This window comes from Podarcis tiliguerta (genome assembly GCF_965153285.1).
Source record: "Podarcis tiliguerta genome assembly, chromosome: 6".
In the NCBI taxonomy this organism is placed as follows: Eukaryota; Metazoa; Chordata; class Lepidosauria; order Squamata; family Lacertidae; genus Podarcis; species Podarcis tiliguerta.
This window is the reverse complement of record NC_139539.1, coordinates 53986655-54012048: the sequence shown is the minus strand read 5'-3', so window position 1 is coordinate 54012048 and position 25394 is coordinate 53986655. Positions and strand designations below refer to the sequence as shown.

General features: G+C 41.3%; 1 long non-coding RNA gene across 4 annotated transcripts in view; it reads left to right on the top strand.

Annotated features, from left to right (window-relative positions):
- The window catches only part of LOC310680858, a 96514-nt gene that overhangs the window by 46841 nt on the left and 24279 nt on the right, over positions 1 to 25394 (top strand). The window lies entirely within an intron of this gene.

The window sequence follows — 25394 nt, the reverse complement described above, 5'->3', positions numbered from 1 at the left end:
AAACACGGTTTACGTAAGTTGAAGTGACCACTCATTCTGGAGCAGGTTCTTCTGTTATCATTTGGGACTTCGGTAGTGTTTAAAGGCACTTGTCTTCAAATGCTGCTTCATTATAAATATATACAGTGGTACCTCGGGTTACATACGCTTCAGGTTACATACGCTTCAGTTACAGACTTTGCTAACCCAAAAATCTTACCTCAGGTTAAGCACTTTGCTTCAGGATGAGTACAGAAATTGTGCTCCGGCAGTGCGGCAGCAGCAGGAGGCCCCATTAGCTAAAGTGGTGCTTCAGGTTAAGAACAGTTTCAGGTTAAGTATGGACCTCCGGAACGAATTAAGTACTTAACCTGAGGTGCCACTGTAAAACAGATTGCTTTACTATTTGGGTGGCCACATGTCCAGTACAGTGAACTTTTGGGGTATGCAACCCACGATTTATGTGTATTCCAATTCACCAGGATCAAGGATTGCTCCACTCCAGGTCTTACACACAAACTTTAAAGGCTAGGTGTTGAGGCAGCTGAGGGCATCGATTTCTCATGCCGATGTTTGAGCTTGTTACAAATAATGTATGTTGGCCATTTTACTTTATTCCAAGAGTACATCTTACAAACTATAGCTTTGAGGCCCACCCTTTCTCATATCTGTTTGCAAATATGGTTGCTTGAAAAACAGCTACAATGGCAAAAAAATGGTTTTGTAGACTTTGAAAAAAGATATAGAAAAGAGCTTGGCAACCAAAACCAGCAAGGTGCTGGAGTCCTTAGGAGGAAAAGCTGAAGTATTTGGGACCCTACAGCTTGGGCGGGGGACACACAACAAAGAAACAAGTAATAGGAGGTTAATAGAATTTTGACTGGTATAGAGAGATCAGACTGAGGTAATTTTTTGAACTAGTCACTATGTATGGGGCCATCCAATGAAACTGACTGGCAGGACACTTGTTCGTTTGACGTGTAATTTATGCTCTTGCTATCACAAGATGAGGTAATGTCCACTAACTGAGTTGGCTTAAAAATGATTGGATATGTTTATGAAAAATAAATCTATGAATATTTGTTGATGGCTTAATGAAGTTTCCATTTTCAAGAGGAGTATAACTTTGAATAACAGGGCCTGGGGAGAAACAAGAGGAAGGCTGTTTTGGGAAGCCACAAAAAGAAAAAGAAAAAGAAAAAGAAAAAGCTTGAAAATGAGATTAAATGAGGTTGATATCATTTTTAAGTATATATATATCCTGGCAGATACATATATTGAGTTTATAAGAATATAAATACTACCATATTGTTGTCTCCATGTTATATGAAAATACTGTGGTCAAATCTGTGCTTCCTCAACAATGTTATTTACCCTCCCCTTTTAATCATGTAAACTATATTTTAAGACAGCCGTCCTCAAACCGGTGCCCTCCTCCTTATTTGGACTACAACTCCCAACAGCCCAAGTCCCAGTTTGGGGAAGGTTGTTTTGATGGATACAATGGAAAGTCTGCTATTTCATACTAAACCATGAGCTACTGAACTCCTGAGACTTGGTTGTTTTTCTGTAGTAGAAAAATCAGTAGAATAGGCTGGGGTTTTTTTTCTAAGAAAAGAATTCAGAATTATAGTGGGGTTGAATTTTAATGAACTTTGAAAAATAATAGAAATTGAATCTGAAAAGGTGGCCTTAAAAATGTGCTAGACCCACCCCCAGTTGTTCTAAAAGAGTCTTATTTTTATTTTGGTGTGTTTGAGTTCCTGTATATTGGCTGCACATATTGCTTTGATTGGAAGGACAAAAGACTCTGAGAACTCTGGAGGGAGATTGTGCCTGTTTCTCTCTCACACAAGAGCAGCAGACTGCTGAAAACAGGAACCTGGGAGGTAAATCAGACTAATGAAGCAGCTCAGGTGGTGCAACTTGCGTGGCTTCGTTTGTCACAATGCCTTGAAAGCCGTGTTGCATATGGCAGTGGGAGTATGGAAGGCTAGGATACGTTGGGCGGGGGAGTCTAAGAGAAAGCTGTTTCATCAGTTCCTCTGGGCTTTGGTTTAACTAGTAGTAAGTAATTAACTCCCTTTCTCATGAGTTAGAAAAGTAGCAGCCATTCCTGTCCCTGGACAAATTTGTATTTGGGCGAGAAATTATATTGTGACAGTTGCTGCCTTTTGATGCTAAGGTACTTTTATTAGGACAATTAGAGCTGCTTTTACTCTGGGGTGAGGAAGGCATTGAGACAATGATGCTTGCGCAAAGAAAGCAGTTTGTTAAAAATGGTGTTTTACTGCAAAGAGAGGAGGGCTTTCTAGATTAATTTTTGGATTACACAGATTTCCCAAGGATAAGCAGCTAAATCATTCTCCATCTCAAAGGAGGGCAAGGCAGGATCTGATTTGGCTAATCTAAAACAGCTTTCCCCTGGGAAGGTGTCAGTAATCTTCATGATTGGTAGATACATCTTTTAGATTTAGGGGAGCTAGTCTCAAGCCCAACGACACATTCTCAAGATGGAGGGGGAGGGAACAGCTGCAGTCGCCTGCGGTTCCTGCGGAATGTTTGCCATCTTGCCAAAGGTTGCAGGCAGCTTTACGTGCAGCAATTGCATGTTGATTGCCCTCCTAAAAGACAAAGTCCAGCAACTGGAGGAACGTGTAGCTACGCTCCAAAGAATTAGAGAGCTGGAGCTCTTCTTGGAAGCAACAGAGCACACCGTCTCCACCAAGGAGGAGACAAGGGACTCCCCTGAGAAGGAGGCTAGTTCACCAACACAGGAGCACGATATGTGGAGAAACACGACTCAAAGAAGTAGGAGGCCCAGGGTTCGCTCTGATTGTCTAGAAATACACAATCGCTTTGAGGTCCTCTCCCCTAGTATGGAAGACGAAGAGCAGACTCCATTTGAGGATCTCTCCCTCATTACAGTCAATCACGTATATGAAGATGAGCAGCAAAGTCAGTCCTCAGGGAATGTGCAGGCGACCTTGGAACGGACCGCTCACGGAAGAACCCTGACCAAACCTAAGAGAAGGCGTGTAGTGGTGATAGGGGATTCCCTACTGAGGGGAACAGAAGCAGTGATCTGTGGGCCTGACAAGATGTCTCGGGAAGTGTGCTGTCTCCCCGGGGCTAAGATCCAAGATGTAACTGAACGACTGCAAGGAATCATAAAACCCACTGACAAATACCCCTTCCTCTTGGTTCATGTGGGAACCAATGACACTGCAAGCAATAGCCTCCAGAAGATCAAAAGAGACTACAAGGCTCTGGGCAGGAAATTGAAGCAATTAAATGCACAAATCGTCATCTCATCTGTCCTCCCAGTTGAACGACGTGGCCCAGGGAGAGAGTGGAAAATAGTGGAAGTAAACAGCTGGCTTCGCAAATGGTGTAAACAGGAACGGTTTGGATTCTTAGATCACGGACTGCAGTTTCTTGAGGATGGACTTCTGGCAAGCGATGGGCTGCACCTCACAACGGTTGGGAGGAATGTTTTTGCCAAAAAACTAAGAAACCTCATCAGGAGGGCTTTAAACTGACTAATGTGGGGGAGGGAGACAGTGCTCCTGAAGGTAGGAGTCTATTAATTGATGAAGATGATCATCCAAATGTCATAGACCAAATGGAGCAAACAGCAAGCAGACCTAGTGGTGGGAGGAAAAAATCCTTAAATAAGAGACACGGGGGAATGACTAATGGACTTCAATGTCTGTACACTAATGCACAAAGCATGGGAAATAAACAAGATGAGCTTGAGCTCTTGGTACAGCAAACTAAATATGACATAATAGGCATCACTGAAACCTGGTGGGATAAGTCCCACGATTGGAATGTAAAAATGGAGGGATACAATCTATTTCAGAGAAACAGACCAGACAAGAAAGGAGGAGGAGTGGCGTTATATGTCAGGGATGTGTATACCTGTGAAGAGATCCAAGATTTAGAACCTCAAAGCCAAAGTGAGAGCATTTGGGTCAAAATTAAGGGAGAGAAGAATAATAGTGACCTCATTGTGGGAGTTTACTATAGATCCCCAAGCCAAACGGAGGACATAGATGATGCCTTCCTGGAACAGATGGCCAAGCATGCAAAAGGAAGGGAGATAGTAGTAATGGGGGACTTCAATTACCCAGATATTTGTTGGATGTCAAACTCAGCCAAGAGCATAAGGTCAAACAGATTCCTCACTGGCCTTGCAGACAACTTCATTGTCCAGAAAGTGGGAGAAGCAACAAGAGGAACAGCCATTTTAGATCTGGTCCTAACCAATGTCGATGACCTGGTTAATGGGGTAGAAGTGGAAGGATCATTAGGCGCAAGTGATCATGCTCTTCTGAAGTTTACTATACAACGGAAAGGAGCAGCCAAGCATACTAGGACTCAATTTCTTGACTTTAAGAAAGCCGACTTCATAAAACTTAGGGAAGTGCTGGGTGAGATCCCATGGACAGTAATACTAAAAGGAAAGGGAGTTCATGATGGCTGGGAGTTTGTTAAGAGGGAGATAGTAAAAGCACAACTTCAGGCAATACCAATGAGACGGAAACATGGAAGGTGCCTAAAGAAGCCAGGGTGGCTATCTAAAGAACTTTTAACTGAGTTAAGATTAAAAAAGGATGTGTACAAAAAATGGAAAAGGGGGGAAACCACCAAAGAGGAATTCAAACAAATAGCCAGCACGTGTAGACACAAAGTCAGAAAAGCTAAAGCACAGAATGAACTCAGGCTTGCTAGAGAGGTTAAAAGCAACAAAAAAGGCTTCTATGGGTATGTTCGTAGCAAAAGGAAGAACAAAGAAACAGTGGGGTCACTCAGAGGAGAAGATGGTGAAATGCAAACAGGGGACACAGAAAGGGCTGAACTCCTCAATGCCTTCTTTGCCTCAGTCTTCTCCGATAAAGAAAACAATGCCCGACCTGAAGAATTTGGAGGAAATGATTCAGCAGAGGAAACACAGCCCAGAATAACTAAGGAGATAGTACAAGAATACTTGGCTAGTTTAGATGTATTCAAGTCTCCAGGGCCAGATGAACTGCATCCAAGAGTATTAAAAGAACTGGCAGATGTGATCTCAGAACCACTGGCAGTCATCTTTGAGAATTCCTGGAGAACAGGCGAAGTCCCGGCAGACTGGAGGAGGGCAAATGTTGTCCCTATTTTCAAAAAGGGGAAAAGAGAGGACCCAAATAATTACCGCCCAGTCAGTCTAACATCAATACCAGGGAAGATTCTGGAGCAGATCATTAAGCAAACAATCTGTGAGCACCTAGAAAGGAATGCTGTGATCACCAATAGTCAGCATGGATTTCTGAAAAATAAGTCATGTCAGACGAACCTGATCTCATTTTTTGACAGAATTACAAACCTGGTAGATGAAGGGAACGCAGTGGATGTAGTCTACCTTGATTTCAGCAAGGCATTTGACAAGGTGCCCCATGATATTCTTGTAAAGAAGCTGGTAAAATGCGGTCTTGACTATGCTACCACTCAGTGGATTTGTAACTGGCTGACTGACCGGACCCAAAGGGTGCTCATCAATGGTTCCTCTTCATCCTGGAGAAGAGTGACTAGTGGGGTGCCACAGGGTTCTGTCTTGGGCCCGGTCTTATTCAACATCTTTATCAACGACTTGGATGATGGACTCAAGGGCATCCTGATCAAATTTGCAGATGACACCAAACTGGGAGGGGTGGCTAACACCCCAGAAGACAGGATCACACTTCAAAACGACCTTGACAGATTAGAGAACTGGGCCAAAACAAACAAGATGAATTTTAACAGGGAGAAATGTAAAGTATTGCACTTGGGCAAAAAAAATGAGAGGCACAAATACAAGATGGGTGACACCTGGCTTGAGAGCAGTACATGTGAAAAGGATCTAGGAGTCTTGGTTGACCACAAACTTAACATGAGCCAACAGTGTGACGTGGCAGCTAAAAAAGCCAATGCAATTCTGGGCTGCATCAATAGGAGTATAGCATCTAGATCAAGGGAAGTTATAGTGCCACTGTATTCTGCTCTGGTCAGACCTCACCTGGAGTACTGTGTCCAGTTCTGGGCACCACAGTTCAAGAAGGACACTGACAAACTAGAACGTGTACAGAGGAGGGCAACCAAAATGGTCAAAGGCCTGGAAACAATGCCTTATGAGGATCGGCTAAGGGAGCTGGGCATGTTTAGCCTGGAGAAGAGGAGGTTAAGGGGTGATATGATAGCCATGTTCAAATATATAAAAGGATGTCACATAGAGGAGGGAGAAAGGTTGTTTTCTGCTGCTCCAGAGAAGCGGACACGGAGCAATGGATACAAACTACAAGAAAGAAGATTCCACCTAAACATTAGGAAGAACTTCCTGACAGTAAGAGCTGTTCGACAGTGGAATTTGCTGCCAAGGAGTGTGGTGGAGTCTCCTTCTTTGGAGGTCTTTAAGCAGAGGCTTGACAACCATATGTCAGGAGTGCTCTGATGGTGTTTCCTGCTTGGCAGGGGGTTGGACTCGATGACCCTTGTGGTCTCTTCCAACTCTATGATTCTATGATTCTATGATTCTATGAAAATAATTGAAGTTCTCAGGGGTTGTGTTTGAATGCTAGGGACATTTCTCTTATGGAAGCGGTTTATTAAAGTGACAAAGTTGCACTTCAGTGTGGCTCAGCCCAACAGTCTCTCCAACACAGGTAACGAAAACATCATTTTCCCATTTGGATTTGAGCATGGAAAGTATGTGGGTTTTTTGGCAAGGTGGAGGTAGTGTGGAGAGGCAGCGGAAAGGAACGTAAAAGCCACAGTTCTACAGTAAAGGGAAATTGTCTGAGCTAATTTGAAAAATAAGGAAGACCCCAATCTGGAGACATGGGGTGGCCATGTGTCTTACTTTGTAGAATAGAGTCTTCCATTTGAACGTCTGACTAATACAAGTTGGGCTTAGGACAGCAGCAGCCTTGAAGTTCCCCATCAACATGTTGCACCTGGAGAACAGACTGAGCAGGCACACAGCTACGTCTTCCTCACTATGAAGAGAGATACTGTATTTACATTTAAATTATAGTATATAATGTTGCTTCTGTGCATATATTTTAGCATATGCATATCTGTGCCCTTTCTTGTCCTTCAAAGATAACGCATAAGTGTCCATCCTAGGAAGTACACAAAATACTGTTTCTTTGGTCCAAGTTGGGGGGAAAATAGCCCCCAGGACTACTGCAAAACAAAATACCATGCTCCCAAAATAAAGCAATTTATTTATTTATTTATTTGCAGATGAAGAGTCATTTAGAAAAGGGTATTGCTGGGACAGGGCCGCATTTGAAAGAGACTGCTTGCTCTCTGCCTGCTCAACTAAGAGCAGGATGAAAGGTCTAAATATCAATTTGCTCTTCTGAGGTACTGTGTGGAGTTCGCAGAAACACAATTGTAGAAAATAACTTTTGGGTTGGATCCAAGAAAGTTCTACCAAATGGTAGAACTAAATTGACCTAATAGACTACCAAATGGTAGAACTAAATAGATCTAAATTGATCTTGACAAAAAAAAATCCAAAGAAAAAGAAGCAATTATACCATAATTAGTGGTCAGTGTGGAAAGGCCCCAAAATTGACATTGTACCAGAGTGCTGTTTGTTGTGTAGCATTCATATTTCTTGGGATCTCCTGGCTATTCTAATTTGTTCTTTCATTTGTTCTAAGCCCTAGACCAATCATGTTTTCTGTGAGTGATCCCCCTCCTTGGAGGGGATGTAATTTCCCCCTTTCTTCTCTCTCATGAAAAATGCCCATGCTCTTGATATTTTCTTACTGCACTCTTAACTTTAACATCTATTGCATATATGGACTATCAGTTAAGAGAGAAATTTAAGTAAAAGGAAGTGTAGGGACCTTTTCGCGTTTCTAGTGTAATATGCTAAGGGGAATAAATGATCTCCCCAACATGGAAAGCAGCCAGAAGACTGTCCAAGCTCCCAGAATGTCCCCATACTAGTAGGTTTCTGTTTAAAGAGAGAGAAAAAATGACTTTCTGTTTTATCCCAAGATACAGCTGATGCCTTCTGAATTGTACTTTTAAAGAAATAAAGGAAAATTTAAGTTAGCCAGCACAAAAAGGCCTGGATCTGATCTGTCTGAAATTGGGCAGAGTTAATCTCCTCATGATGGGCTACCAAGCTTCCAAATTTCATGCGCCTATGTGGGGGGGGGGGGGAGAAAAATGTTATGCCCATTTTGGTTTCCCAATGTAAGTCAGTGGGTGGACTGAAGATCAAGATTTCTGAAATTTGATCCAGAAATTGGGGGCCAATCTAAAATGCCACATCCAACTCTGGAGACACCACCAGGTGGCTGAATAGTGGTTTCCCCACACACCTGTCAGGGACACGGGTGGCGCTGTGAGTAAAACCTCAGTGCCTAGGACTTGCCGATCGCATGGTCGGCGGTTCGAATACCCACGGCGGGGTGAGCTCCCGTCTTTCGGTCCCAGCTCCTGCCCACCTAGCAGTTCGAAAGCACCCTTAAGTGCAAGCAGATAAATAGGTACCGCTTTATAGTGGGAAGGTAAACGGCGTTTCCGTGTGCTGCGCTGGTGCTGGCTCGCCAGAGCAGCTTCGTCACGCTGGCCACGTGACCCGGAAGTGTCTCCGGACAGCGATGGCCCCCAGCCTCTTAAGTGAGATGGGTGCACAACCCTAGAGTCGGACATGACTGGCCCGTACAGGCAGGGGTACCTTTACCTTTACCTTTTAACACACACCTGTCAGAGTGTACCTGCATGGGTGGAGAAATCTGGCCCACTGGACAAAAGGCTTCACCAAAACCATGAATATGTCTGCTTTCTTTTCAGTATCTTTCCTAATATTCCCTTAACATGCCATCTTCTGTTTATCCCTGCTATTGAATGCTGAATAGATGTTTTCAATTAGCTGTCCTTCACATACCCCTAATACCTCTTTCCTCCTGGAGAATCTCAGCCAGTTCAGATCCAATCAGCATGTATACAAAGCTGGATCATTTGCTTCTGCGTGCATCCCCTTAGACTTACCCCAGTGATGAGTTGCAGTGAAGCTTCACCATATATTGCATTATTAGCATACCTATATTGGGACTGCGATTCTTATCAAAGTATCTACATTTCAGCGAAGGTGCAGCTTACATGTGGGATTCAGCTCACAGCTAGCAGGATTTCATTATGATTTAGAGGGTTTTGGTTTTGGAGTGGAATTCATTTTAATTAAGTCCTCTGTGTCTTTTTCATCTTTTTACTGTGTTTTTCATAACAAATAATGTATTCTAGTTGTGTAATAAGTGGCAGTGGCATTGCTACTGTGATATTTCAAATCTAATGGGATGATTAGTGAATGCCAGTTACACAACCGGAACTGAACCTTGTGCATTTTAGGCAGCAAGCTGAATGCGACAAATGCGTTCTACTGGCTAAAGCTAAAGTATTTTCTTATGGCTTGTTTGCCATTACAAAGTTTTTCATATGAGGAACTGTGATGCATGATTGTGCTGCTAATCCTGGCCCCTGAACTTGTATGATACTGCATACAGGATGATTATAATCCCATGCTTGTTCATGGCAGAAGTAGAAAACCTTTGAACAGCATTAACATAGAACGCCGGTCCCAGTTTGAGAAAACAATTGTGCTTTCTTGGTAGTGCTAGCATCCTTAAACAATAGTCCCATCAGAATAGTTCCTAGGATTAGGCTTTATGGCCCAGGTGCTGAACCTATGGCAGGCTGTAGAACTGTAACAGATTTCAGAATTCCTACATTTGACCCTCTACGTTCAGAATGGAGAACCTGTGGCCCTCCAGTTGATGTTCAACTCCCATCCCCATCATCTCTGAGCTATAGCAATGGTGCCTAGGACTGATGGGAGGACCACAGGTTCACCACCCCTGATCTACAGCCTTATTAACTTCTAAACATGTCAAACAATTCCATTTGAGAAACAGGCAAGAGACTATGCAGTGGTCAGTTGGCAACTTTTATGAAAGCCACAATTGTCTCTGGATATATGTTTTGTTCAATTCTCTTGGGAAAGACCTACACACTTTTAGACTTTTCTTTTCATCAGAGTATCCTGGACTAAGCGTGTGCCAAATTAGCTTTCTAGGGAAGGACCCAGATTTGCCTAACAACAAAAGAATAATCAGCTAGCAGCTTTTATAACACATACCTGTCTTTCTAGTTAAGCTCTAGTGAACTCTTCCAATGGCAATACCTCTGTTTGCACATAGCACAGAAAATGGTGTGTCTTCCTTCTCATGACATTTTTGTTACCTGCAAAAATAAATAAATTTTCTCTTAGGTTAAAAAGTGATGGTTTTGTGTATTTGGTTAAAAAAAGAAAAAGAGAATTTCGGGCAAGGACTTTGGTGAGAGAGCCCCAGCAGAGATTTAAAATCACAAAACACGCAGCAAAGTAAAGCATGGAAATATAAGCTGTTTGGCCTTTAAAATATCCCCTTCTACATCGCTTACAAAGTTTCCCACTACCCTTAGCATAGAAAGAGACCACACATTTGATAAATTAAAAATTGTTTACTTACAAATTCTTCAAAGGTCATGTGCTTTTCCATACAGCAGCAAGAAAAGACAGGCAGTACAACTTTCAAAATTGGCAAATGTTTCTAAATTATTTGCATAGAAACATAAATATGGATAGATAAAGTCATACGATATTAGCTTGGAGCATCCACTATAGACATCCTTACTTGTTGGGTTCGCATGGTGGAAAAAATGAGAGAACAAAGAGCTTGGTAACCTTTCCTCCCAAGATGAGAGGGTATGACCTAGCTAAGCCTGGCAGGACAGTTTACTCTATGGTCTTAACTCCATCATACATTAACTAGAGTTAAGTATGTTGGTTATATGAGGCTGGATATATCCCACAAAAAGTGGGAGATGGATACTCCTCACCTACCCATTGAAGTCAGTGTCTTGAATATATAGGCTATAGGCTATTCCAATTTATGAAACCACAGAGTAAAATGACACTTGTGTCCTGGACTTTAGGAAAATGTTATCTCTGGTCAGATTGGCACCCTGCACATTTTGATTCAAAACTTGCCATCTAGCAGGGCTAGATTCCTTTTTTAAAAAGAAAAGAAAGAAAGCTCAGGTTCTGGGCCCCCTTGTAGACATGGGTCCTTGTGAAATTGCTCCAGTTACACCATGGATAATCTGGCCATGCCCATCACTCCTGATGATTGGCCATGTTGGCTGAGGCTCATGGCACTTTGAGTCCAACATCCTTGCTTGTAAAAATGGTTTGCTAAAGTTATTGGAATTCCATTTTGGTAACAAGGAAATGCGTACTATACTCTGCTTGTTTGCTGTTGTATTTTTCTTATGCTATCTTCCACATCCTTCCTATAAGAGTGTATCCATTCTGAGTAGATTTCCCCCCTACTTCACTGAATTTCTTGATTTATCCAGCTGAATTGTCCAAATTATAATATATTTCTTTTTGAACTCATATGCAAATGGGAAATGAAACAAGAACATATTATGGATGCCTTATACAGAGTAGAAAGAAAAATAGCCTTCATTTATTTTTGTCAGGTAATAGCATTTTGCTGCTTGAAAGAACAATCATGCTTCCCTTTTTATCATGTTTTGTGTTTTTTGTCTATCATACCTTTTCAGCATAAGAATACTTTGCTATCTTCTCTTACCACATGATATTTTGCTCTTGCACTGAATATTCCATTGTGCAATTAGCATTTGCTAATTAAACAATACAATTTTTCAGTATTAATAGCTCCTATATCTTTTTTCCTCAGTACAGATACCCTAACAGTACAATCCTATGCATGGTTGCTTGGAAGTAAGCCCAAGTGAGTTCAGTTGGATTTACTCCTAGGAAAGTGTATATAGGACTGCAGCCCTAATTTCTCATTAACAATTTCACTTTACACCAATGCAGAGTCCATAGCCTCTCCATCAATTAGATGTGGGAATTCTGATCATTCTGCTGCTAGTTTATGGAACAAAACCAACAAAATCCAGCTGTAATCTCTGACTGTGGCAATTATAAAAGTGTGCAATTTCATTCATCCAAATGGCTGGGACATCTAAAACATTAATATAACATTTTAGATATCAGTGCTTCTAGGGACATAGTCATTTGTGGATACATGGGGAATCACAGAATTATAGAGTTGGAAGGGACCCCAAGGGTCATCTAGTCCAACCCCCTGCAATGCAGGAATCTCAGCTAAAGCATCCATGACAGATGGTCACCCAACCTCTGTTAAAAACCTCCAAGGAAGGAGAGCCCACCACCTTTTGTGGGAGTCTGTTCCACTGCCAAACAGCTCTTACTATCAGAATGTATAGAGATTCGATCCAGTTTTAGCTACATACAACAAAGACCCCTGAAAGGAAATTCACATTCCCTATGCAGATAAGCATTATGATGCAGATTGACACCTGTTGTTGCCGCCAGGTAAGCGTGCATAGGATTGCAGCCTAAATCACCCAAGATGGTTCTGAATTTGTTTCCTCATTCTACCCTATGCTTTTATGGATTTGTAGATTTGCAGCATTTGGTGTGTGATGTAGATATTAATTTTCTTAGTAAGCGCAAGCTACATCTGTTTTTGAAACGAGATAAGCATAGTTATAACCAGCATAATTTAAGTGGCTGAAACAATGAGTGAATCATTGTGAATACTGCCACGGGAGAAAAGAAATAAGCAAAGCGGATTCAAATGCACAATTCATGGCAAATTGGTACTACGTAGACTCTCCACTGCATAGTAGTTTTGAAGTTCTCTCTAGTAACCTCTGATAGATTGATATTCCAGCTTGATACGATGGTCAAACTTTTTACATAGTTCGATAAGCTCAGCTCTTGATCCCTTTCTTTTCGCGTTCATCTCCTTCCATCTTATGCTCCCCAACTGACTTTCCCCTCCTCCAGCTAAGGTGCCCCCGTAATCAAAACCATAATGGCAGTAGCTGAAAAAGCCCGATATGTTCTAACCATAACACATGTATAGAGAAAGCAATTGTAACAAACATATTCAAATATCACATAGTATTTTGGCATCAAGGGGCTATTCCATGTTCTCATATAGCAAGGGAAGGATAAGCCGAATGTACTCCTTCATGCACGTGCCTAAATGCACTTATCAAAACCACCACCAAATACCAAGTGCTGAAAGAAGTGTCAATAGAAAAGGCCAAAAACACAGAGCAAGGTGCCACAAACCCATCTAAAGACAGGTGGTCTAGCCAAAACTGGCAAGATGAAGAAACAAACACACAGGGCAGGCAGAATCTTAGATGTGGTAATCGTGCAAGCAAGCATAGATGCAGAAGACATAATAAGGCACAGTAGGAGCACTGGGTGGCTGAGGGACTCATGTAGCCAAGGCCCTCTTAATGAGTTTGCAAGGTTTGTACTTATTACAAGTCAATCATATCAAATGGGTATGATGCAAGTTTAATAAACCGACTCAAATCAAAAGTATTGCAGTTCCTATCTGCCACAAGGTCACCTTTGTTAATTCACGGTTGAATGGTACAGGGTGCCGCAGCAGCAGAGCGAGGGTCCATGCTCAAGATGTGTAGTGCTGACAAGAAACAACTGCACTTCATAATAACAAGCAATCCTGGCTGGGTAGTCAGAGATTGTTGCAGTCAATAGTGTTCATAAGAGGCCATGGTTACAGGGCCTGAATCGATGAAGGAGACTTGCTCAGCACAAAATAGTGTATGGGAATCAAACTCCTAAAGATTCTTACTGGCAGGAATAGAAAATTTGTAATCTAGACAGAAAATGTAAGTACCAGGTGAGCCGATGCTAAAGCAGCTTTTTTTAAAAGAGAGAGAGAGAGGAAAAAGATCCACAAAGGTATTTAAAATTTCCTGTCTAATGTTTCCAGTCCATTAGACTGTCTAAATCTGTCCATCTAAGGCACCAAGAATATTCTGTAATAAAACAGCTGCACCCTCCTTCATTCTAGCCACTGCAGTGTCATTTCATTATATCATCAGCAAATCTAATATAGTCATGTGTAAACCAAAGCAGGGGATGGAACGATGCAACTGACGTTGAAATTTCAGATGCTGTTGGTACACATACTTCTTGGAAAAATGATCTTAACCTTTAATAACAAGTTGCTATCTGATTAGTTCCAAAGAAAATCCTATTAAAGAGACATATGTACAAACCCCTTTTCTTGTTACAAACTAAAACGATTCTCCCCTTCTAATCAAATTCATGGGCATTTAAGCTTTCAAGGGCTTAATGGGGTCTCATGGCTAGATGGCACATTAGAGAGAGTAGAAGATATGCCATAAATGTATTATGGAAGCTTTTACTGGGAACCTCTCCCACGTCACAAATTAGTGCAGTTTTAATCTTCTCCTAATGCAGATAATAGAATTAAATGCTTTACCAGAAGAACATACAATGCATGTGGAGTATTGAATGACGTTCCACCCATTTCCTATTTTATTGCATTTCCAAAAATAGGAAGTGACTTCTATAATTCTACAATGCAGCGAGAAATATAATAGATGTATATGTCTGCAAGGTAGCAGTTCTACACACACTTGCTTGTAAGTCCCAGTGAACCTGATGGGACTTGCTTCTGAGTAGACCTGCAGTTCCCAGAGTTGCCTGTCGAGATTGAATGGTTATAAAGGTTTTGGTCTTAAAAACTCTTGGAGTTGGTTTGCACAGTGTGGTGAGCGAAACGATGGCTTAATAAGATTATGTGAACCTGAAGCCTTTGCTCCTCCCTGCTTCTTGTCCTGAGCTAAGGCAAAGTTGGCTTAGCATGTCATCTGAACTGGGACTTGTGGTTAAGCTCTCTTCTCACTAACCACAAGCTGTAGCCAAGAATGAACCTTGGCTACAGCTCACAGCATGTGAGAAGAGACCTCAGCCACAAGCCTGGGTTCAGTCAACACTGAGTTCAATGTGGCACAGGAGTGAAAAAGACCAGAGAGGAGCAAAGCAGCAATAAGCTGCTCTCAGGGTATCCACCTACATGGTACCAGTAAACCATAGCTTGCATTATTGTATCATGCAATCCAGCTCTTATTAGGGAGTAAATCCCACTGAACACAGTGGAATTGACTGGCATGTAAACGTGGACAGGATTGTTCTGCACACCAGTTTAACTTTGTGGTATAGGTGAATATATCCCTTAAGTGATATAAGATTATTTTATTCACTTTACGGACAACAATGAGAAGGGAGTTGTGCTAGTAGTTGTTTTTTAAGCAGCATTTTAAGATTTTTGTTCTGAATGTATGAGTCATGAGGCACATTTGAGACTTAATTTTTTTTATTGTAAGGGGGAAATTCAGGTTTTTGTTTTAAATTAGAACATACGAACACAAGAGCAGCTCTGCTGGATCAGACCAAAGGTCCATCCAATTCAGCCTCTTTTCCCCACAGTGGCCAGCCAGATACCTATGGGGAGCCCACAAGCAGACTGCAGCCTACCTCATCTGTTTACCAGAAATCGAGTGACTGTTTCTATAGCCTTGTTGCTATAACTCCATTTCCTGGCATCCAATGAAGTAGACTCAACATGTATGAAATCTTACTGCCTTATAATATGACATTTGTCTCTAAGGAGCTACACAAGCTATACATTTTTTAAATATATACAACCACTGCCACAGCTTACTACTAGCATTTTGATTGTGTTCTTAATGTTATATGTCCCGAGACTTCAGGGATAAGGCAGGATAAGATTCCATAAATAAATACTGCAATTTTATCCTCTTAGAATTCAATGAATGTTGTACTTTCAAGAGGGCAGGGGGAAAGAGGTGTAAAAATCGTCTAGTCCCATTGGATCCCAATAACTGTCACTGAATATGACATTTTTAATTTCAGCAACATTTTTGAATGTTTGTAATTATTTTTACCCTACTGATTTTTTTTGGGGGGTGGGGATGGGATTCCTTCTGGGATATTCTAGAATGGCGAAGTGCTCTCCTTCTACCTTAAAGTGCCCTAGGACTAAAACTGGGCCTGGTGTCTGGCATAACTGGATTGAATCTTAGCCTGACATACCATTGTTCCCTCTCTCACAGAAGAGGGATAGTGGTGGTTAGGCCTTGCTAGAGTGAACTGAGGCTTAGCACGTAAGCATAGCAAGCCTGGATAATTGCTGATGACCCATCAAGTTGAAGAGCATACCCTCCTTTCCATGGAGACAGTGGTAGAGGATTGGGCATGGAGCTAACAAGATGTAACAGGTAAGAAATACTCTAAAACACCAGAGAACATTCAGCAAAACAAAATAATACCCTTGATGCTACAGAGTGAAGTCTAATTTGAATGGCCTTTGATGCCTTCTGTCTGTGGGGACACATTGAATAACTGTTTGCAACCATGACAGAGTGCTTTGATAATTGCATTGCTAATGGGCACTTCAGCCAGCCCAGAAAGTAAACGATGCTGCCAGAGGTCATGTGACTCAGATGTGTATGGCACCTAACCTCCATTGGTGGGTATTCAGTCTTCTGGTGTGTAAACAAACACTGAGGAGAAGTTATGTTGCCACTCTCCGAGTTAGAGCTCCCCACAAGGCCAAATTCTGAAGTGGGGAGCCACCCTGAGTGATTTAAAACCTTGCACAATCAGCAAAGTTGGGGACTGTCCAGGATGGGAATTGGGGACACTGTGCTCCAGCCATCACACTATTATCTAAACAGTCATTTCCATAAGGACTACTAGCTCAGTGATTTGATCCCATGACTCTTATGCTGTGGCGTGCCATCAGACTGTTTTGTCTTGTAAGCTGTTTTACTGTCTACATGAAATGGCTCTATGAGGTCATCTGGGGAATTTTAGGTGAATCAGTGTTAAACTGATGTTACTCTGTTCCATCTCTCCTTTTCGTCTGCTTCAAGTGAGATGCTAAGTTTGTGTTTGGAAGCAGTAATGGGCTGGAACAGGGCCAAGGAACTGAAGCTTGCACTGTAGAAGATTGAGCTATTGTTAATGAGTGGTTTGTCTGATTTGAAAACTGGTGTTCAGCCTATCCTAGGCAGGACTCAAAGATCAAGCTCATGGATTGCGGGTCCTTTTTTATTTAGCCTTATCTGGGGAGTCAAGTGGTTTCAATGGCATGATATACCTTCACTAGCATCAGTCACCTGAGACAGTTTCTGAATAGAGAATGCTAAGGCACATGCTCTGGCAATAGTTAATTTTAATTTAGTTTAGATTACTGTAATGCATTGTCTGTGGGCTATCTTTGAAGACCCCTTGATTGAGACAAAGTACAGAGGCAAGATCATGCACTGGGACCAGTTGAAGGAAACATATCGCATCAGTCCTAAAACCAAAACACTGGCTACCACTGCATTTTTTAACACAAATGTTGGTTAAAGCCCTAAATAGCCCTTTAAAGCTGTAAATATCTTGAGACCTGGGAGGCTGCCTGCTCTTGATGGGAGTAAATTCCCTCTGAAGGAATGAGTACATAGTTTGGGGGGTATTTCTGAATCCTTTGCTGTCGTTTGAGGCTCAGGTAGCCTCAGTGCTGCAGAGTGCCTTTCACCAGCTTGGGCTGGCGGCCCAGCTGTGCCCCATCTGGATAAGGATGGCCTAACTTCTGTTGTCTATGCTCTGGTAACCTCTAAACAAGGTAAAAGGTAAAGGACCCAAGGGAGCCGGTGTTTGTCTGCAGACAGTTTTTCTGGGTCATGTGGCCAGCATGACTAAGCTGCTTCTGGCGAACCAGGCAGCGCACAGAAACGCCGTTTACCTTCCCGCCAGAGCGGTACCTACTTATCTACTTGCACTTTGATGTGTTTTCGAACTGCTAGGTTGGCAGGAGCTGGGACCGAGCAACGGGAGCTCACCCTGTCACGGGGATTCGAACCGCCGACCTTCTGATCAGCAAGCCCAAGAGACTCAGTGGTTTAGACCACAGCGCCACCCGACTCCCTTAACCTCTAAATTAGATTACTGCAATGCATTATAGGTAGAGCTGCCTCTGAAGATAGTTCAGAAACTGCAACTGGTGCAGAATTTGGCAGCCAGGTTGCTCACCTGGGCAAGTTGGTTTGAGCATATTACACTGATCCTGCCCTGGCTGCCCTGGCTGCCAAATGGTTTCTGGACCCAATTCAAAGTGCTGTTCTTGACCTATAGAGCCTTAAATGGCTCAGGACCACAATACCTCAATGACCGCCTCTTCCCATATAAACTGATCCAGTTCCTAAAATCACCATCTGAGGCGCTTCTTTGTATGCATCCTCCACGAGAGGTCCAGAGGGTGGCAACATGAGAGTGGGCCTTTTCTGCAGTGGCTCCTCATTTGTGGAATGCTCTCCCCAGGGAGGTTTGTCTGGCACCTTCACTATATATCTTTAGGCACCAGAAAAAAACGTTACTCTTCAACCAGGCCTTGGGCTAATTAATAGTCTATGTCCTTATAAATATATTTGTGGGAGGTGTGATAATAATATTAATGATTATTTTCTGTTACTTATAACCTGCCCATCTGCCCCAGCCACTCCAGGCGGCTTCCAACAGAATATAAAACATAATGAACCACGAGACATAAAAAACTTCCTGATTCAGATGTCTTCTGAAAGTTGTATAGTGGTTTATCTCTTTGACATCTGATGGGAGGGCATTCCACAGGCTGTGCTCCACTACTGAGAAGTAGTTTTATTTCTGTCCTTGTTTTTATTATATACTTTGTGGTTTTATTCTGTATTTTAATGCTGGGAACCACCCTGAGATCTTTGGAGGAATTACAAATATTAATAATAATAATAATAATAATAATAATAATAATAATAATAATTAATAATAAAGTGTTAAAATCATCACCATAGGCCCTTTTCTCAGCTTCTTAGATATTTGTTACCATCTCTTTCCTTTGTTTCTTTTTAATATTTGTCAGCTGCTCTGGAAATCTTTTGTCTGAGAAAAAGCTGCAGTAAATAAGGGAGGAGAAAGAAAGCAGTCTATTGATTACATTGTCATTTGCTGAGATAGCTTCAGCGTTCGTCCAGCTTTCTTTTGACACTCAATAAGAGAAGTTTAAAAATGCGTGTTTGCAAGTTTAATTAACTTGTTGTTCATTGAACAGAAATCCTGCAAACACTTTGCTATGTAGCCACCCGCCACACACCTTCACTCAATACTCCCAACAGCTATTCTGGAATTTGAGCCAAATGTCCTCAAAAATTGTTTTCTACACTGCATTGAGCACCCGCTCAATTGGAAAGATGACTAAGAAGTGGTCTCAATAAATAAAAGAAAATGTATAAAAAACAAGGTCTAGAAGACAATATTAGCGGATGCAGTGTTTTGTGTCTGCTTAGAGGAAATGTTAATAAGGCAGCATGCTTTTTAATTTGTGCCTTGTTTATACTTCCTACATCTCTAGCTTTAAAAAAGCATAGGCAATTGATCAGGAATATTTTTACATACAGACATTTACTACCATTATTCGTACTTATTTTATACTACATAATTATTATTTTAACCTGCAGAGTATACCCTTTGTGGTCAAATAATAGCATGTATTTGCAATAAAACCCAGGCAGACAAAGACTCTCAATACACATGTGATGAGCAAGTGGAATGAAGTGAGCCAACTGAAATTTAGGACATTGCTTACTAATATGAAAAGTCTCTAGAAAAATGAGCTCAGAGATAAATAGCAGGAATGAAGCGTGTCTGTGTGTTCATGGATATATGTGCAAAGTTTCAAATAGTTTCTGTACCTGATAATAGCCATTATCCTGAGCCATGGCTGGCTGGCTTGATGGCTTCTTGGGGTAGCAATATGCATGCCCCCAAATGGTGGTAAGTAGAACTGGTGCTACAGTCGAAACTCTGTGCTGTGGAGAGGTGGTTGAGTTGCACTGGCATAGAGTTTCATATTGGGCTTTCAAGAGGATAAGTGGTGAGTTGCCAAAAAGCAGAGGAAACTGGGCAGCTCTGCTCCAGCCACTGTCCTTTGACTTCTCACAGATGACAAAGTATATACAGTGGTACCTCTAGTTACAGACTTAATTCGTTCTTGAGGTCCTTTCTTAACCTGAAACTGTTCTTAACTAGAGGCGTGCTTTCACTAATGGGGCCTCTTGCTGCCACTGCGCCCCCCGGCACATGATTTCCGTTCTCATCCTGGGGCAAAGTTCTCAACTCGAGGTAACTCTTCCAGGTTAGCGGAGTTTGTAACCTGAGGCGTTTGTAACTCGAGGTACCACTGTATATATACAAGAGTAAATGTGTGTGGCATATGTCTGTGTCTCTGTGTAGAAGGGTGCATTCAGACACCACACTATACTGTAAATTAACATGGCATGAACAAGCTGCAACAGGTCTCAAACTCTTCTAACAATACCACAAGACATTCTGAAGTTTTTACTCCCATTTTTGCTTAACCACCACCTGTCATGTTGTCCAAACTGATAAACTGTGGTTAATGGGACACAACCGTGAGCAAGTGTGAAGTGGGACGTGTGTGTTTGCATGTAATGGGTGTGAGAGAAAGAGGGAATGAATAGAGGAATAAGATATTTGCATGGGCTTTGACTTCTCTCCATGGATTGCTTGACCTGAAGCTTGTAACTTGGTTCAGTTCCCTGGGAGATCTTCTTTACATAGGTTTTGAGTTCCTCAGTACTGACCGATTGTCCTTCAGACTTGAAATTCTCAGCTCCAGTGTTTCCTGTCTGTGAAATGAGTACATGGATTTCCAGAATTTCTTTTGAATGCTCAATTCCTTGATAACATGCTGCAAATATTTGTGTTATACATGTGGCTATGTAAGCTATGTATGCTTACTGGAGCAATGCAATTTTTGTTCTTGATTTGTTTGTGTGACATTGCTGCAAATGATGAGTGTTACAAACAGTATTTTGACCAGTCCACAAAGCCTGTTTGCAACAATTAAGAACTTTCCAACTTATTTCTGGCTAATAACTGGGTCTTGGAATCATGTGACCTGATTGAACAGCTGTATAGGTCAACTAGATTTTGCCTTTCCGTGGGTATGCTTCAGCCATTTTGTTTGGTTTATTCAGTGGTCAGTCATGAGGACCTGATAACTTCATTGAGGAGAGCCAGTGTGGTGTAGTGGTTAAGAGCGGTAGTCTCGTAATCTGGGGAACCAGGTTCGCGTCTCCGCACCTCCACATGCAGCTGCTGGGTGACCTTGGGCTAGTCACACTTCTCTGAAGTCTCTCAGCCCCACTCACCTCACAGAGTGTTTGTTGTGGGCGAGGAAGGGAAAGGAGAATGTTAGCCGCTTTGAGACTCCTGAAGGGGAGTGAAAGGCGGGATATCAAATCCAAACTCCTCCTCCTCCTCCTCCTCCTCCTCCTCTTCCTCTTCTTCTTCTTCATTGGCTGGGTAAGTCTGCTATGTTTGATGGCGTTTCTATCAATTCAGATACTTAGTGAAATATTGTGATGGTAGTAGGATAAATGGCTGCTAATAAACTGCTCTTCACAGTCACCAAGAATGGAGCTGCCCAGAGAATAAAAGCTTAGCCGATGTCACTGTAGCAGAAACGCGTTCTTGAAGCGTTAACAAAAGGATTTTTGGGACCAGTTGCCAGGTTCTTTCAGCTTACACCAAAAATGCATTTTGTTGTAACGCTTTATATTTGGAAGTCAAACTCACAGCATGAGCTCAGCTATTGCTCTGAGAGATATATGTGATTATCCAGTGTAAGATTAGAAAAGCTGATTTGGGGATTCATAGAAAGGAAGCATGTACCTTCTCTAAAGGTTAACTTTGAGTTATACAAAATGCATTAAAGATGAATGCTCTCTGCCAGTATTAAGACTCTTCAGAATTTCACAATGAATGAGCTACATGTCATCAATTATTTACGGAGGGCTTCATAGTGTAGCCGTTCCAAAGTAATATCAAGATCCATGTATCCTGAAGGTTGCTGGAATGGAAAGAATGTTGCCGGTGATATTTGGTGAAATAAGTACAGTAGAAAGGTCATCACGAGGAGGTGTAAAATTACAGGATATCTTGGTCATGAAATTCAGCTGAAACAAGATAAGAAATTATTAATCTGTCCTCGGAGTGAAACCATGCATTGGCAATTCTATAGTGAACTGAATTTCACTTTGGTTTTTGTTTTAAGGGGAAACCTGAAAGGGGAGGAGGATGGACTAAGATTTCAGAATTTCCCTACAGTATAAATGTTGTTTTGACAAGGTTTTAAGTTTGATCTGGCAGCAGCTCCTCAAAGAGTCCCCCCCCCCTTTTTACTTATACAAATACAGAGTTTAGTTTTCTTTCTTGCTCCTTTCCTCTCTGTGTGTGTTTGCCTGGAGCAATCAGAAGTAGTACGTTTTCCTAATAGCTATTCACATTTAGTTTTCATATTATTGCTCTTCAAGGTTTGCAATGGTATTTTAGTTTTAATTTGACAGAAATTAATAAGTAGATGGGGAAAGAAATTGTACATCATGCCTGCATGGCAGTAACTGTCACACTTCCTAATTTGTTAGACAATAGGAATAATCTACCACTTCCAATTTAGGCTCAGCAAAATAAACACATGTATATTAATGATCTTCAAATATTTCTGTGCAGCCAAGCATGTTGCCTTTATATAGAACAGCATCAGATCAATAATTAGTGGCCGTACATTTTAATAATTCAAAGTTTTCATTAATATTGTTTTTGTTTTGTGCATTTTGCATTTTAATGTTTCACAAATTCAGGAAACTTATTGGATTTGAAGGGGAAACTATTAATAAATAAAAATCACTTCATTTTGTGTTAATGCCGCTTATCCAATGTACTATGCAAATACCCGGTAGAACCTCTTTTTATAGTAATAGGAAGAGGCTCACCAAAAGCTTGCAGAAGAAGTCCCATTTAGCACCACTTTGTTCAGCATATTAGTATTCTCTGTGGTACTTAATTATTCACTGTTTTAGATTTTAAATTAAAAATAAATACTATGCATGAATGATAATTTATGTTGAACAATGGGGATGCTCTCTTCAGTCCAACATAGAGTACATTTCCTTAAGGTGTGAATTCTGGTCAATGATATCTTCTCTTGACATATATTCTGATTGCTAGGGATTAAAATGTATTTCTAGGGATTAAAATGTATTTCTTAAAGCATTAAAACAGGAAAGATGGGTAGGACAAGCTGCAATGGCTAGACTGTTAAAGTTAGCACAGACATTTTAATTCTAATTACATGTGGGAAAGACTTGTTTCCTTCATTAGGTGGGCAGACAACAGTTCAGAGTTTCCGTGCTGTGTTGTTTGCTTTTTAAAATGGGTTTCTGTCCTGATAGAACATAATGCAAGCAAAATGTTTCACTACATTCTTGAAACATACATCACCTGAATCAGCACACAAAGTGTCTTTGTAACAGTGAGAGCCATTCATATAACCACTTTTGAGCCGTGTTTTCCATTTGGCAATTAAAGTGATTCTTTATGTCAACTCAGAATTTAAAGGTGAGGTAGTCATGCAATTGTCTGAATGTTTCACCATGAGTCCAACCCTTAATAGTGCACCGCTACAAACACTTCAAAAATATTGTGTCTAGCACTGCAATAAATCAGTGTTCCATGACCATGCTGGGATATTCAAACCATTGTTTCCACATTTGGTCCACGATGACCAAAGAAATAAGACTGCAATCCTATACACATCCAGGAGTAAGTTCAAACAAAACTCAGTGGGGCTTACTTCTGAGCAGACATCTCTATACACTGTAAGTCTTAGAATTAAAGATGTGAGTTAGTCCTTATTTTCTGTTTAGTAGAGAATTTTGACACTACCAGATTTTCCCAATAAAGGGCTGTGATTTAGTAAATTTAACATTTGTTTACAAAGAATAATAAAATATTTCCCAAAATGGGAAATAAACTTTCTAAGAAGTGTAACTGTCTACAGCAGTTTGTTACATATACCATAGCAGGCCACACAGATTACCAAGGATGCAATATAAAAAGCAAGATATATTCTGCAGCACTCGCCTATACCCACCCAACATTTTCCTGATGAAAATGGGGACATTCTATTCAACACCACCACCACCCTGCCCTTCTAACTGGGTTGCTAAAGCCACTCTGGGCAGCTACCAGCATATATAAAAACATAAAACATTAAGCACTAAAAGCTTCCCTATACAGGGCTGCCTTCAGATGTCTACTAAAGGTTGTATAGTTATTTATCTCCTTGGCTCAAGGGTCGCATAACTCCATACCCTCCAATATTTGTCGATGAAATTAGGGACATCCTAAGGAAAAGCAGGACATTCCAGGACCAAATCAGAAATCAGGATGGCTTCTGGAAAATAGGGACACATGGGAGGTCTGCACATCTACACACACAAACACACACCCTATACCTATCTCTCTACCCGATTTCTGTTCAGGTTACTTGGGAGCAATGTTTACTGGACTGCGCTGCCGATAACTATTACCGTAATTACAATGGCAACAAGGGACAGATTTGACAGAAAACTATGTGCAGGAGCTGTTATGTGATGGTTTCATTTTCTCCGTAAGGACAGCATGGTTGGGTTTATCCCCATTGCTTCACATTCAGAGAGTTTAAATAAAAGGGGGGCGGGAGGAAAAGGAAGGATAAAAATAATTCACTATTATCTCAGTAACATGGTCCTGTTAACTGGGGCACCAAATCTAGTGATCTGGTCTTAAATTAATAGCAGGGAACCAAAAATGTGGGACATTAATAATCCTCTTTATATATTAGGGTCATGGATAGCCTTTTCTCAGTGTCTCCAAAGTTTTATGCAAAGCAGCGAAAAACTTCAGTTGTATATTTAAGCTTCCTCCACTTTGAATTTTAAATAGTTTGTAAGCTGGTGATTTGCTAATATGAAAAAGAAATGAACTACAACACTAATAGATTGAAAACGGGCTTCTGAGTGAACTCCACACGTGAATATGTTTTTCCAGCCTGTTGGCTGTTGCTATAACACTTAGAATCTTGGGCTGCAATCCTATACCTGTTTACCTGGTTGTAAGCCCGGTTCTTGAACATGTGTGATAAATGGTTTTACACTGTATTTCTACTTACACCTTCTTGAGTTCTTTTCCTGCTGTTTACAAGGAAAAACATCTGAACAAGGCTTAAGGCACCTAGTTATTTGAAAACGTGCCATTCTTTGGAAAAGGGATTCCGGCCTTGGCTTGGGTGGTGGACCTAAACCCTGAACAGATGTGCTTGGAAGGGAGGGGCCACCAAGTGGCACTTAATACTTCTTGGGAATTTTGCTTGGGATCACTGCACAAGTAACTAGTCCTGGGAATGACAATTGTTCCATCAGGGTTAATATGAAGTAGCCCACTTCTCCAAAGCTCTTCTGCTATTAACAGCGGTGTGACAGGTAGAAGTGCACCAAGGGCAGGTTTCCCATTCACAATAAGCAAAAAAGTATTG